Genomic DNA, 15,054 nt, shown 5'->3' with positions numbered 1-15,054 from the left:
CAGTCTTCTGTAACTTTCCCAGTGTCCAAGATATGCTGAAAAAGCAACATTAATAGTCCAGTAAGTACCTCAGTCAGCTCTTTAAAAACTCTTGGATGTAATTAATCCAGACCTACTGATTTTAAAATGTTTATCTTTAGTAACTGCTGTTAAACATTCTGTGATACCAGTGGACTGGGAAGAGTGCAATCATCCTCATATGATGAAAGTACATCATCTTTTTTCCTCAAATAAAGAACAGAAATATTTATTGAACATTTCTTCCTCATCCGTATCCTTATTGATTATTTTATCGTTTTCATCTAGTGACGGACTGATACCATTGTGAGAATTCTCTTTGCTGCTAGTATAATTTTTAAAAATTCATAATTAAAAACTCCTATATTTAATTTGCCAAGGAAGCTCTTTTCTTAACTACAACCATTTATACATGCCTTCTGCCGTTCATTGCTGATGTTTTCCTCATGGACTTCTGTCTGTCTGACCCTAATATAACTTCTTTTCATGTCTTACCAAAACACCACCAGTATTCTATTCAGAACTGTTAACTTTTGGGTTAATTTTGGATGTCCCACAGCCTTAAGATATTTAAGAGGGTTCAGATTTGACTCTGATTCAGTTGATCAATGTTATCACCAACATTTCTTTTAAAAGGCAAGGTTTGCATTTATAGCACTCCAGATGTCAGTGGAATGAACATAAACGTGCAGATGCCTTATAGTCAGGCAAATTGTCCAAATGTATGCAAATGGGTGATTAGTTTATATGAATTGTCTGGTTTTTTTGAGAGAAGATGCTTAAATCATCCTCTTTATTTGTGGGGGGAGAGAGAGGGTCAGGTGTTAGACTTGGTGGAAGTTGTAGTTGTAATGACCTGGGCAAATAATGTCCCAGGTAAATGTGGTAAATTGTACATAATTAAAGCTATTGCTGGCTTGCAATTTAACTCAGGATTCTCGAGAATATCATCAGAGTGACATTATTAATTCATACCTCTTATGTTATGGACTGTATTAATCAAACTTCTACTTGCACAGCAGTATTTGGATTATTCTGCAAATCGTTTCATGTCTGGCCATGGGCATTATCTGCAGAACAGTGATCTCAGCTAATGATGGAGAGGCATGAATATGTGTGTATAAATATATGAGAGTTAAGTAAAGTATATGTGGTACTTGCTTGTACATTTTAAATGTAAGCATAGAGAAGCATGGTCATTTGATAATATGAGGTTAAAAAAAACCCAGTTCACCGTGTCACATATGTTTCCAAATGGATAATGATCCTATACCTTTGCTCTCTGAATATGATCTAGGAGCAGCTGGGCTTCATGGAACCTTTAACGGTATGCAAGAAAATTTTCCCAAAGCCTGAAGTACTAAATGGAAGAGGTTCAGTATAAATCCATCATTGGAGGTGCTCACTCACAGTCAATCAGTACAAAATTGCACCCAGGTAAGGGAATTGCTCTGATATTATTTCTGGATAATACATCTTAATACAATTATTTGCCATCCACTGGTTGCTAATGAAAAGCTTTGATCATTCCAAATTAACATACTGCATATTACTTTCATCTTTTATATCCCTTTATGCTGTTGGAATACTAGTCCTTGCTTGCCACAAGGTTTAAGATTATTTATTGTCGAAAAAAAATCTTTTATTAAATAGCTTGTTTGGACCTGTGTGTAAGGGCCATGTCTCTGAATAACATGAAGGACTTTAGATCATTTTAAATTAACTGGTCCCTGTGAAACCCTTTGGTGGTCAATGCATGGGAGATTTGTCATTTAAATTAATGTTAATAAAAATGATTTGGATAAATTCTTTGATTAGCAATGAGATAAGAACACCTTTCTTTTTAGTTAAATCTCATTGTGTAATATACTGTAACATTGTTAACAAGTTATTAAGGAGACTATAAAATTGTTAGACAAATGTCCTTGTATTTCTACACTTGTTAAATGATGTAGAAAACCCACATCATAAACTCCCTGAAAATGCAACAATATAGCAGTACGTAAATCTAATTTACAAATGTAGCATTTATTCACGTAGGTAAGGTTGTACAAACCAAGTTATACAACTCACCCCTTAGAAAAACCATTTCACAGGAGTTCACACTAGCAGTTAATATCTTAGACTGTGTTTAGCAATATTTTACATCTGTAGATATTATGCCCTGGGTTTTATACTTTTCCCAGACAAAATTCACAATTCAAATATGGCTCTGTGCTAATGGGATTTTGGTTCCCCAGCTAAGGAAAAGTTTTAAACTCCAGTTTGTAATCATCATTTTTTCGAGTGAAGGTTTATGTGTGGACTGTGGATTAAAGCATTTTATTACATGCTGGCTGGGTTTTATTATCTGAATAGATGTTTTAGCCTAAGCAGGTCAACTACCAAAGATTTAACTGCATGAAGAATGGGAAACAGCATTTATTTATGTGGTAGGTTTGTTATATGATATTGCTGCTTCACTTCCAGCCAAACACTGAATGGAGAGTAGGGTACATGGTATCCAAAGTCAACATCCAAGCTAATCCCACTCGTTACATTCTTTGTTTCAATAGATGCAAGGGTTGCTTTAAAAGACATAAATCTAGTCAGCAGTCAGGATGACAAGAACACAGTGCATTCTCAGCTGGTCACAAACCTCTGAGACTCTGAAGATGTTACAAATAGAAATGGGCTGAACATGTCTGGAATAGCTGGAATAGTGGTGAACATTGGGCATTTGCTGGCTTGTAAGCGATGTGGGCACCCATTCTCCATCCATGTCAGATTGCCAGAATGTAGTTGAACTGATCTGGTTTGGACTGAATTGGTAAATGAGGGGGAAAGCAGAGAACTGTCAGATTCAAATGAGCAAGGGCCCAATCTTCCAGTGATTGAGGTTACTTTCTATATTACGAGCATTTTAATGTACCCATCATATAATGTTTTTGTAATTAATATAATATTTAGAATATTGTTTCTGGGGTTCAACTGCGTTATATGTAGAAAAATCTAAAATATGTAAGCTGCTAAATCCAGGGAAGGCATGTCTAAATACTGTATTCATCCATATACATACAATATCTCATTTAAGATTGTATTTGTTCTGCCTCTTGTCTTAAACACATTACATCATCCATTAGGATGGGAGTTGACATCTGATGCCCCACTGAGAATATCTTGTGCTTGGGTCCCAAAAGTTTTATCCTGGACATAAATAGCTTTACATCCCTGATTAGCTTAGAAGATGCCATGTCATAGTCCATTGATGGTCTTAAATATTAGGCCACTAAACTAGAGCTAGTAGCAAATGAGAAGTGAGTGCTGGTCAGATATGTTATCAGTGGGTTTTTCTCCAACACCCTACACATCTAAATGCTCTGGGACCAATCCTTGGGTGTAATCAGCTGACATGAACTTCAGTTGAGCTACAGCGATTTATACCTGCAAATAATCTACCTCAATTCACTTTTTAACAGAAGAAACTTCAAAAGTGATATGAACTTTAAAAAAATAATGTTCTTTGTTAATACGAGCATTGTAAAGGAGAAGGTGTATCCGCTGGAGCCCATGGTTGAGAAGAAATGTCTTCACACAAGACCAAATCCTTGAGGAAGACCCAACTCAGCAGTGGTAAGTTCGGTAAGAATGAATGTCTAATTGCAAATAGAATATACCCAGGATCTTACTAGTCTCTCCTATTTGAATTTATCTTAATGACTTAGAGGTTTCTGTGTGTGGAATAAGAAGAAATTAAACTTTACTGAAATAAAGTGTCTGAAGCCCTCTAGGTGTTTCTAAACTGGTATCTTTTTTTAATAGAAGTGTGTCAATGGGACTGTTTGGAACACGTAAGGGCTAGTATAGGGTATTAAGATGTGTGAAATATGAGCTGATGAGAGAATGATAGACAAAGAGACCAGTGAGTGCAACTGAAAATGTGCTAGTGAAGTTTGAGTGGGAGAAAGTTGGTGTAATATTACTGTATGTTTGTTGACCCAAAAAGCCACTAACCCAGTTGTTCCACAAGACAGTCATTGTTTTCATAGGGACTATGTTTGTGAGATCTATATAGCTTGTTGAACGCTTCTAAAAGGAAGTGGGGAGGGGAAAGCTATTATATTGTTGATTTAATGTTGGATTGGGTAAAGCAGTAGAAAATATTCCATAGGGAATAATCATACATTGGGAGTCAGATGGAATAGGTTACATAACAGCAATCAAATTTCTATCATAGTGAATGATTTTATTATATTTTTTATTATCTGTATTACTGTATCACCTAGAAACCCTAATTTTATGATTAAGTCCTAGCTAAGTGCTCTATGATTTACTTATTATGTCTAAACCTGGGATGACACCATTGATAAATTTAGTTTACAATTTTTGCCTAACTTTTCAGCGAAACAGACATGCATTTTCTTGCCTAATTTGTGATTTTAATTACTATGATTGCATACGTAAATCAGAACATACAACTTCTCACATTTTTTGAAAATATAGGCCTTTATTTTTATCATTTCATTTTCTACCAAATATACAATGTTCTGTATCATTATATTAGAGTATATTTTAGTACCTTTTGCAAAAAAAAAGGGGCACAGAATTGGTATAATTCAGATATCACTGCTATATAATGTGACGAGAAAGTGTTTGTATGATAGAAGGTGCATGAAATCCTATACGTTTTAGTAAATACAAATGCACCTAGGAAGAACTATATTTTAAGTAATGATACTCTGAACAAAGCTAGTTACATTCTTGAATACTAGTTATCAAAAGACATTGATTAGCTATCTTGTATAATATGTGAGACAAAATAAAACTTTAAAGTTCAGCTTTGCACAAAAAACAAATAAATATGCATTGTCACTGTGTGTTAATCCCCCAAAGGCCTTGTTATATAGATAGACCTCTTAGCTATATTATAGCTAGTTCTGTATCAAATCTCCTGGATCAAAACTCCCTTCAGGCAGCAGGAGGACAGCACTCATTCAAATGTAAGAACATCTACAACTTTCCAGAGCCAGGTCCATTATAGCAGAGCCCTTGATTTAAGGTCTGTTTGTATGTTTCTTATTTATAACAAATATAGTATTTGAGACTGCTGTTAAATATCTGCCCATATTTGTCCCTAAATGGGACTGCTAAGTGGTACTAGTATACAAATGATTAATAAAAAGTATAGACATATGTGGGAAACAATCTAATAAAGGTCAGCCTCAAATTGGATACATGAGTTATTCTCATTGACTATAAAGGAAGCCTGCAAATGATGTGGTGAGAATTGAATGTGTGCTTGCTTTTAACAGTAGGCTCTTTTCCTTCTTGTTTTGTTTCTTTGCTTCTGAATTATTAAGAAAATCTCAGTTTTACAAAGATTTGTCTATCCAGAAGGTTGATTAGTGATTGAAGTTAAAGAGATATTAACTGAATTTAAAGTTTAGAGTCTGATCCAAATTCCTTTTCTTTGTCAAATGAGCAATTTTCACTCTTTGGGCCATTTTGATCTTGCCATTTTGGTAAGTCTCTTCTAGACATGCCAGATCTCAATCCTAATATAAAACAAGAAGTAGAAGAATATCACTTTCTCCCAAACTTTCAAACGTTCTTCATATATAAAGGAGCAAAAAAGACCACAAGCCCAATTTTATTTTCATTTGTAGGTCGCCTTTTTTTAAATCATGTATGAAACCCTGTTGATTCTTTCCTGACTTACTGAAATTAAACAGATTGTCATCTCTATACAGTTCGGCTACGTCTACACTGGCCCCTTTTCCGGAAGGGGCATGTAAATTTCACGAGTCGTCGTAGGGAAATCCGCGGGGGATTTAAATATCCCCCGCAGCATTTAAATAAAAATGTCCGCCGCTTTTTTCCGGCTTTTAAAAAAGCCGGAAAAGAGCGTCTAGACTGGCCCCGATCCTCCGGAAAAAGCGCTCCTAGGAATAAGAGCCTCCGGAAAAGGGCGCTTTTTCCGGAGGATCGGGGCCAGTCTAGACGCTCTTTTCCGGCTTTTTTAAAAGCCGGAAAAAAGCGGCGGACATTTTTATTTAAATGCCGCGGGGGATATTTAAATCCCCCGCGGATTTCCCTACGACGACTCGTGAAATTTACATGCCCCTTCCGGAAAAGGGGCCAGTGTAGACGTAGCCTTCTTGTAACTTCAGCCAATAATGTTTTTTCACTATAGTTTTAAAAACAAATATGTGAATTAGAAATGAGATTCACAAAAATAAAAGAGTTCAGAGAAATAGAAAGACTTACTACCTATCTGAGGTTAGCATGGAAACATGAAGCATGTCCAAGGAAGTGATTAAAAACTAGATAATTATATATAACCTTTTTTACAGGACCAATACTTATTGTAGCTCATACTTCTATCCATCAAACTCTGCTGTATTCTGTATCCTCTATATATTATGCACTCTCTATTGAAATGTATGTAAAAAATCTGCTAGCAATTCTGCTTACCTTTAATTTAAAAGAATTAATAACTACACAGTAGGGATTTTTATTGTCTTGATTAAATTTTATGCATACACGTTCACAAAACACACATCCCATTCCACACTGTGGGGATGTCAAAGTGGAAGATCAGAATGATTCTGTGTGGCTGGTATTTCATGTATGAAATGCAGATAACCTCTTATTCTTCTGCCCTTTGTGTATAGAAATCAACATTAATAGTCTCAGTTGAGAAAGTAGTAGGCACTTAGCTATCCAAGCGATTCAACAATAATGCATTCAAGTTCCAGGTCAGAGTCAAATTGGGGAATGGCACTGTGATTCTTACTGGCCCACTGAGCTTGCTGTCCAGTAGCACAGACAGTATTCTCTGCATAGGTAAATAGATAAATACAAGGGGCAAAGTGCTTATCTGGTGAAACATGAGGCTCAATATGTACACAGGTAGTAAGACGTGCAAAAAGGCACAGCTATTTGGAAGACAGTGAGGTGAGCATGTGAGGGAGGAGCTAAGGAAGTAATTGCTGAAAGGGAAGGGAGCAAGGTTGGGGCTGGCTAGTTAGTCCCTATTCAGATCTGTTGCAAGAAAATGTTTTATGGTGAAATGTAAAGTTGTATCTGCCTTATAGGAGGTTAAGAAGGTAGATCACTCATTCATGGCATCAAACCTAGAAGGGAATGTGCCATGGAATGAGCAGCGACTGCATTTCAACAGATACTTAAGTGTTTTTGAAAGACAAGATTTTAAGGTGTAGCACTGTGAGTTAAAATTGAAAATATATTGTCTAAGCTTGGCTATCAACTTTTATAGCTCATGCCACTTGAGTCTCTGTGGGTATATCTGTGAAACAGCTGGAAGGGCACTTCTCAGTGTGGGTAGGCAGGTGTACTAGCTCTGTTTGGCAGAGGTGGCATGGGTAGTGGCTTGGGCTAGCCATCCAGATACAATCCCACTTGATCCCCACAGGGTATGTACTCACCTGGACTGCTTGAGCTGCTGCCTGGCTGCCGTGACCACACTGTTATTCTTAGCATGCCAGGTGAAGCTGAACTAATGCTTGTCTGTCTATACTGTGAAGCTGCTGTTTAGACATATCCTTTGAACCTCATCGTAATAAATAAATTCACCTACACAATACCAATACAAGGCTGGGATGTACAGCTTGTAGCAAAATAGTTGAAAAATTCCACTGCCATTTTAAAATCAATGCGACTCTTTTAAATTGTTTTTCAGAAAATGTCTATTTGAACTTTTTGACAACATTTTTTGATCATCAGAAGATGTCAATCCCTTTGGGCAAAAAACCTGTAGGAAAAGAAGGATATTTTTCCAGGGGGAGCACCATAGGTTCTGTCTGATATCAAATTTTCAATGAAAACATCAAAAATCAATCTGGAAAAATTTAACCAGCTCTGTGTACCAGATTTCACTTGAGAGACCACTTTTCAGTTGAATTAGACTGTTTGTTGGGGGTGGGCAATTTGTAGCCCATCAAGGTAATCTGCTGGCAGGTTGAGAGACACATGTTGCTGAAGTTGACAGACCGCAGGGATGACTCCACCCAGCTCCCATTGGCCATAGTTCAACTATTCCCGGACACAAGTTGCCCACCACTGCTTGTCTGCTATGCAGCTTTGTCAAGGTGACTCCGGATCCATATACCCTCACCTAAGAGAAAGTGCATTCAGCTGCGAGCCAGGAGATTTGGACTCACTTCTGCTGCTAGCTGTCTTTCTTTCTGTGTATTTCAGGCCTTGACTCCCTCAGATAACTGTGAAGTATCACTTCACAAATAAAGTAACAAAGACGTTGTGCAGCATTACCCCAAGAAAAGCTGAGAATAGAGCCCAAGTCTATTATATGCCAGACCCGGTTCTTATCCACTCAGCATGAAATGCTGAATATGTACTTCTGAATCAGTCTGAATAAGGCAACACCTCCCCCTTGTGCAACTCTGTTGATTTCAGTGGAGTTACACCAGATATTTTTGGCCCAATGCCTTTGATTCTAACAATGAATATTCCCCATTCAGAACTGGGTAATGCTGGGTCAGACTCTGACTACCACATCATGAATAAAGGTGCCACTACAAAGATTAGCATGAATTGTATTTTCATTTGTCTGATGCTTAGTCTCCTTTGTAGTACATATAGGGTGCGTAGACTGGCAAGGTTTTGCGCAAAGTGCCTGCTTTTGCGCAAAATCTTGCCAACTGTCTACACTGGCTGCTTGAATTTACGCAAGAGCACTGACTTTGTATTGTACAAAATCAGTGCTTCTTGTGCTCAGGGGTAAGCCCTCTTGTGCAAGAATACTTGCGCAAGAGGGCCAGTGTAGACAGGCACCTTAATTTTTTGCGCAAGAAAGCCCGATGGCTAAAATGGCCATCGGAGTTTTCTTGTGCAAAAGCGCGTCTATACTGGGCACGGATGCTTTTGCGCAAAAGCATCCATGCCAATCTAGACGCTCTTTTGTGGAATACTTTTAACGGAAAAACTTTTCCGTTAAAAGTATTTCCGCAAAATCATGCCAGTCTAGATGCGGCCATAATGTTTGTAGTATAAACAGGCAAAGAAATATCATAGTGAAAAAGTAGTATTTTCAAGATTTTGTTAAGTATTAGAAACATGTGATTCAGATTTCTTTTTCATTCTTTCGAAAAAGTGATTAGCAAAGCCCAGTTACTGAAAGCGTTAAACATTCAGAGCAAAATTCTGATCAGAGTGGCACTGAAGTAACTTACACCAGCATGAATAAGAATTTGGCCCCTGGAACCTTTATTTCCTGAGCAGCTGCAGTGGCAGAAGAGGGGGGAAAAGTAACCTATCCCATTTCTGTTTGAAAATATTTAGCTTGAGTGATGTGAAGATTTCAGTAGATCTGTGACAAGATCAAAGACTATAAATTATTTAACAGTGGTTCTACTTTTGTGGAATTATTTAAAGTATCATAATTGCAGCTCAGCTTCCCAGCCTTCATTTTCAAGTCTGGAATTCTGTTGGGAGCTATCATAATCACTGAAGAGTATAATATTACAGGCTGGGTATAAAAATATCTTTTTAATGACTAGCAAATTAGTGAAATGTCTTGACCTGAATCTAGACCAAACAGAAGACAGTGTTTTTATGAAGGAAAAAACCTCCTAAATTGTCACCACATTGTTATTCTTGTTGAATTCTCCACTACTAAAAACGTCAGTTGATTAGATAAAATTTGTAACACTGTGCATCAATGCAAGTGATGAAGGGCTGTGTGTTATATAGCATCTTGCTATTTCTGTGCTCTTGTTTTCCTTTTAATCATAGCATGCACATTCTGCAACTGAAACTCAGAAAAATAAAAGGCTATTCATTACTTTTAATTGCATGCGAACAAAGGAGATCACAAAAAATGTTGCAGGGAACTCTTCACATGCTGACTCTTAAAGAACAAAAGATTAACCTTTTGCATGGTTTCCACTTGGGCATTAAATAATAGTTTGTTATACATATTTCCCTGCCTGTTAAAACTTGTTTAACATCTGACCTAAATAAAACGGAATAGCCGACCAAATTTTCCCAGGCCTTATAACTATAAAATAAATGATAAAATTCAAATACCGATGAGTTTCTGGTATAAAATGAGAGTCAAGATTTGTTTTCCAGCTCATGATCTGGAGTGTTCACAGGAGCCTAACGAATTTGGTCACCAGATCCTTACATTCATTATGATTTGAATGCTTAGGTTGTAATCACAAAATTCCCGTGTAAGAGAAGACAGTTTTATAGTTAAGATGTGGTATTGGGTCTCTGAAGATGATGGTTTTGTTCCTGTCTCTGCTACCAGTTTATTTTATGACTGTGGGCAAGTCATTTATTCCCTTTTCTTAATGCCTAAATTTCCCAATAGTAAAACAAGGTTGATAATCTTGAGCTATTTAGATTGTAAAAATTTTGGAACTGGGACTGTATTTGTACAGTATCTGTTACAATTGAGTTCTGACCTTGGATAGATACACAATATGCTAAAGGAATACAGTTAATCATAATAGCAGAGTAGATAAATTTCTTCCCCATAGTCTGCATGTAGCTGTAGAAAAGCCCATAACTGAGCTTGTAAGCCAGGGGGCAAAGTGCATCTTTTTTGTTCTGTGGTTGTACAGCACCAATGTGCTGGGGTTCTGTGGTCACAACAAAGTATTAATTCCCTGTTATCATTTTCAAAAAGAATACAGATTGAACCTCTCCAGTTCCACACTCTCTGGTCCAACAACATCCGTGGTCCAGCATGATTTTAGTTAGCTGGATGTCTACTTATTATGGGTGTTGCCAAGTTGCCCATGGTCCCATAAAGTTTGTTTACAGCCGCCAGTCCTGACTCTCAGTGTTCTGTGCTGTTACTTAGCTCTAATTTACCCCTAAATGTCTTCTAAGAGCCCAGTAAGCAGTGGGGCTATGTCTACATTGGCATCCCTTTCCGGAAAAGGGATGCTAATGTGACAAGTCAGAATTGCAAATCCGCGGGGGATTTAAATATCCCCCGCGGCATTTGCATTTACATGGCTGCCACTTTTTTCCGGCTTGGGGATAAGCCGGAGAAAAGCGCCAGTCTAGACGTGATTCTCCGGAAAATAAGCCCTTTTCTGGAGGATTTCTTATTCCTACTTTCCGCGGATTTGCAATTCCGAAGTGTCTAATCTGCATCCCTTTTCCGGAAAAGGGGTGCAGTGTAGACACAGCCTGGATGTGTTGGTAACGCTGCTAGACAATATCGACCTCTTGTGAATTTGCAAATTCTCTGGTTCAGCATCAGTTAGGTCCTGAGGGTGCTGGACTGAAGAGGTTCAACTTGTAATTGGAATTGATAGAGAAGTATATTCGGACCCTCTTTTGATTTAAGGGATCAGTGAGACTTTGCATTGCAATGCATCATAGATCCGAAATGAATATGGCTTTGGCTTTGAGACTGTCTGTGTTGTGAGACCCAACTTATTCATTTAAAAATGCCCCCACTGTGGGGAAGGTGGGGAAGTTGGTTAGAGGATTCATACATTATGATGAAAATATTATCGTCAAGTCCTTGTCTGGTAGCTTTCAGTCAATTTACAGTATTTTTTTTTCTTTTCACGCAAAAAATTCTCAGTATACCTGGGATGAATGTACAATATTGATCATGAAGATTGAATGCATAATGTGCATGTAAATTTATCAGTGTATGTGAGATTTGAGGTGCTCAGCTGTTAAGGAGTTGGGTGTGATTTAAGAATTGACATGAATAGACCTGTTGTCCATATCGATGTGCATAGTGACCTATAGGATGCATATGCCATTCTGCGTGGTAGTTTTCTATTGACAAAAAAACCCATCCACTAGACCACACTGGGGCTGATTTTCACAGATAATGTAAAACTCATTTGAACCTTGACCTGTAAAGGCTATTTTATTACTCCATAAGCAACCTAGCCTTGTCATTTTTAAATCCATTGCCATGGGTAGGAGACTTTCGATTGACTTTGGGTCCATAGAAAGGTCCAGCCAGTTCACTTTGACCCCCTCCCCCTGCACAGTACATTACTACCTCTTCCTCTTTTGAAATACAAACACATAATTAATTGCATTTGCTATTAACTTCTGTGGCTCTTTTTAATGCCCACATTTCAGAAAAGACCAATTGGAAAGGGACTGGAAAAGAGCTATAAGAATGATTTGAGACTGGAAAACCTGCCATATAGTTAGACTAAAGAAGCTCCATCTAGTTATTTTCTCCAGGAGGTTAAGCATCAGGCTCTACAAGTACCTACATGGGGAAGAGATTTCTTCTTGAATAAAGACCAGGCTACTGTCAGAAAAAAAGGCCTAGCAAGATCCAACTCTTGGAAGTTGAAGCTAGACAAATTCAGGAGGGAAATTAAGTGCAGATTTTTCACAGTGAGGACAATTAACCATTGCAACACCTTAGCTTTGGTTGTGGTAGGTTGTCCATCACTTGAACTGTATACATCAAAATTGCATAGCTAGGGTCCCTTTGGTCTTAAGTCTATGGATTGGTCTCAGTAGGAAGTGGAAACTTCAGTGCCAGAATCTTCTAAACTTCTGTTTTATATTGTCGCCTTAACATTTATTTTCAGTAAGTCTGACACTGTATATAAGGAATGTATAGAAAACTTCCAAAATGATGTATCTATTGCACACAGTCTAGAAGACCAGTGGTGAAAGTTTATATTGTTTACATACTGGAGTGCATGGCTCAGCCTCTTAACAAAAGTTAGAGCCTGTCTGGCTAAAATTCTCTGAATCATAATGAACATATACTCCATTATCCTATCCTAAGCAACTACATTTGAAACAAACAGTAAGAACCCTTAGCAGAATAATTTGAAATCATGCCTTTAGAATCCCAAAATTAAAATCTAAAAGTAAATAGTGAAGCAAAATAGATAAAAAGCTATTTTTCTCTGATGCCTTTCTGTTTGTTTGTCGTATTTCAATTGAACATCGAAGAATGAAATAGTTTTAATTTTTTAAAAATTCTTTAAGAAAATCAATTTAAATGTTCTGTGGAAAGCTGATGGTCTAGACTGAAACTAAGCTGGGACTGTCTCTCTTTGGTTCCTCCAAATGAGCCATGTAGAGGAAGGAAGAGACAGAAGGAGTAAAAAAGTTGTTTCCGCATGGTGTTCTAGTCTGATTACAGAGAGATACAAACTCTCTTGCTCAAAGAGATGTCTGTGCTAGTATCTTACTGTCACTGAAAAGCTAGTTGCATGATGTCCAAATACCTACATTTGGCTTGGATTGACATGCTTCCTAGTGCCAGTGCATGGAATTGCAGCAACCATTTGAGAAAATATTGTTTTGTAATAGGTACTGAGTAGAACTCTTCAGTTTCCCCACTTCTTGAACAAAATCCAGTATAGAAACTGACAGCTATATCCATATGGAGGAACCCGGTCAGCTGCACAATCCAGATGCCCCACTTTTAGACTGTGGTCCCATCCCTAGCTGTTCTGACAGACATATGCATATGAGTATGAGGCAGGTTTAATTGGCTGCTGGAGTGGACTATCTACACTGATGCCCTTTTTCTTTGCGTCTCCTAGACCCTCCCTATCTTATGTGTATGGATTCAATTAAAAAAAACAAAACAGTAGATTCTCTGTGTTCTGTATTCAGTAAAGGAAAATAATAGGGTGGTGAGACAGATTAAAGCTATTTGCATAAGTGTGTAATCATTCAGAATGTTACAGGCTTGAGACACCGGTCAATGCCTACTCCTTCCTCAACAAAAAACACCCCACAGAAAAGTAAAATGACAGAATTCCCGAAATGTCAAGTTTGGGAAAGAAATGTAAAACTGGGACAGACCAAAGGGGAAGCATACGTCCAGCAAATCTGACAAAAAATTATATTCTAAGCTCTGGAAATACCATGTTTGTTCTAAAGGGATTCTTTTTTTCTCTCTCTCCCTGTTTTAGAAGAGAATGTAAGATTCTGGCTGCATAGTCCTGCTGACCAAAATCCATTATGTACTTACAGAACAGCTCACGGACAGTGGTAGTGCAAATGCCCCCTTTCCATATGTTCATGTACAGCAGGTGTTTGAGGAGAATGTGTGTTAAATGAACCCCACACATTGACACCGCCAGCAACTTTTAATTGTCAGACTGGTTTCCTCTTTGGCATATCACCAGTGTATTTTCACTCCTTGTTCCTCCCTAAACTTTGTGGTTACACCTTTCCACCCCATAATGTCTTGGCATCACGCTGGAAGGGCCATCTTGATGGATAAGTCTTCGTAGTTTAGCCTCCATGCCCATGTAACGCTTGACCTCATTATTGAGTCTGTCAGGAAGGGTGCTCATTAATGCCAATTGGAGTGTCTGTGTGTGGGGAGCGGGGAGCGGGGGGAGAAGGGGGGTTGTCTGGAGCCAGAAGCTAATTTCGTAGCAGCATTGGATAGTAACATTTGGTCACTGCGAACTTGGGGAATGTGTTTCTCTTTAACTGTTTACACACAGTTCTTGTTTTCTGACTTAAAACCTGTGATATTTGATAGGAAAGTCTCCTGCAAAGCTGCTGCGTGTCATTGTAAGCTGCACAATAGAAACAGTTAAACGCCTCAGGGCAGCTGTACAGTGCAAACTGCAACATGGGAAGAAAGACTGCAGTGATAGAAATAACTACGAAAAAGGAATAGCAGGGAAGAAGGGCAGAGAGCACAGGGAATGGTGGCCAAAATCCTCTAAAGAGAAGGGAAAGAAACAAATATAAGTACCTCCATACTTATGAATCTCCATAATCTGGGTGTCCCTGATCTGGGAACACCAATGGTTTGAACCCTGGCAGGGAGTGGAGGAAGCCGCTCTGTGTGCTGCTTCCCCTCCCCTCCCAGTTTGAGTGGAAGTGCAGCAAAGTGTTTCTCTGGAGGGTTTTCCCCTGCTGTTCCCATAGTGAAGGGGGGCCGGACCACATGTCCTGGGAGTGGGGCTCCCATCCCCAGCATGCTCCTGCATCCTCCCTCTCTCCCTCTCTCCCTCCCAAACCCCTATCCCCACCCCCTGTACATACCTGCAGCCTCCCTCCCAGATCTCTACACCCATTCCCAGCCCA

General features: G+C 38.5%; 1 long non-coding RNA gene across 4 annotated transcripts in view; it reads left to right on the top strand.

The window, feature by feature from the left end:
• LOC106731379 (uncharacterized) overlaps window positions 1-15,054 on the top strand; it is a 319,644-nt gene that overhangs the window by 40,461 nt on the left and 264,129 nt on the right. For 3 of the 4 annotated variants that reach the window (XR_012903012.1, XR_012903013.1, XR_012903011.1), the window contains exons 2-3: window positions 1,316-1,455; window positions 3,534-3,630. This is a non-coding gene — a long non-coding RNA (uncharacterized LOC106731379). Of the gene's footprint in view, window positions 1-3; window positions 61-1,315; window positions 1,456-3,533; window positions 3,631-15,054 lie in introns of all 4 variants that reach the window. The other variant, XR_012903014.1, reaches the window with a different exon arrangement.

Source organism: Pelodiscus sinensis, chromosome 3 (assembly GCF_049634645.1).
Source record: "Pelodiscus sinensis isolate JC-2024 chromosome 3, ASM4963464v1, whole genome shotgun sequence".
In the NCBI taxonomy this organism is placed as follows: Eukaryota; Metazoa; Chordata; order Testudines; family Trionychidae; genus Pelodiscus; species Pelodiscus sinensis.
The sequence above is the reverse complement of the archived record's forward strand: the minus strand, read 5'-3'. Positions and strand labels throughout refer to the sequence as shown.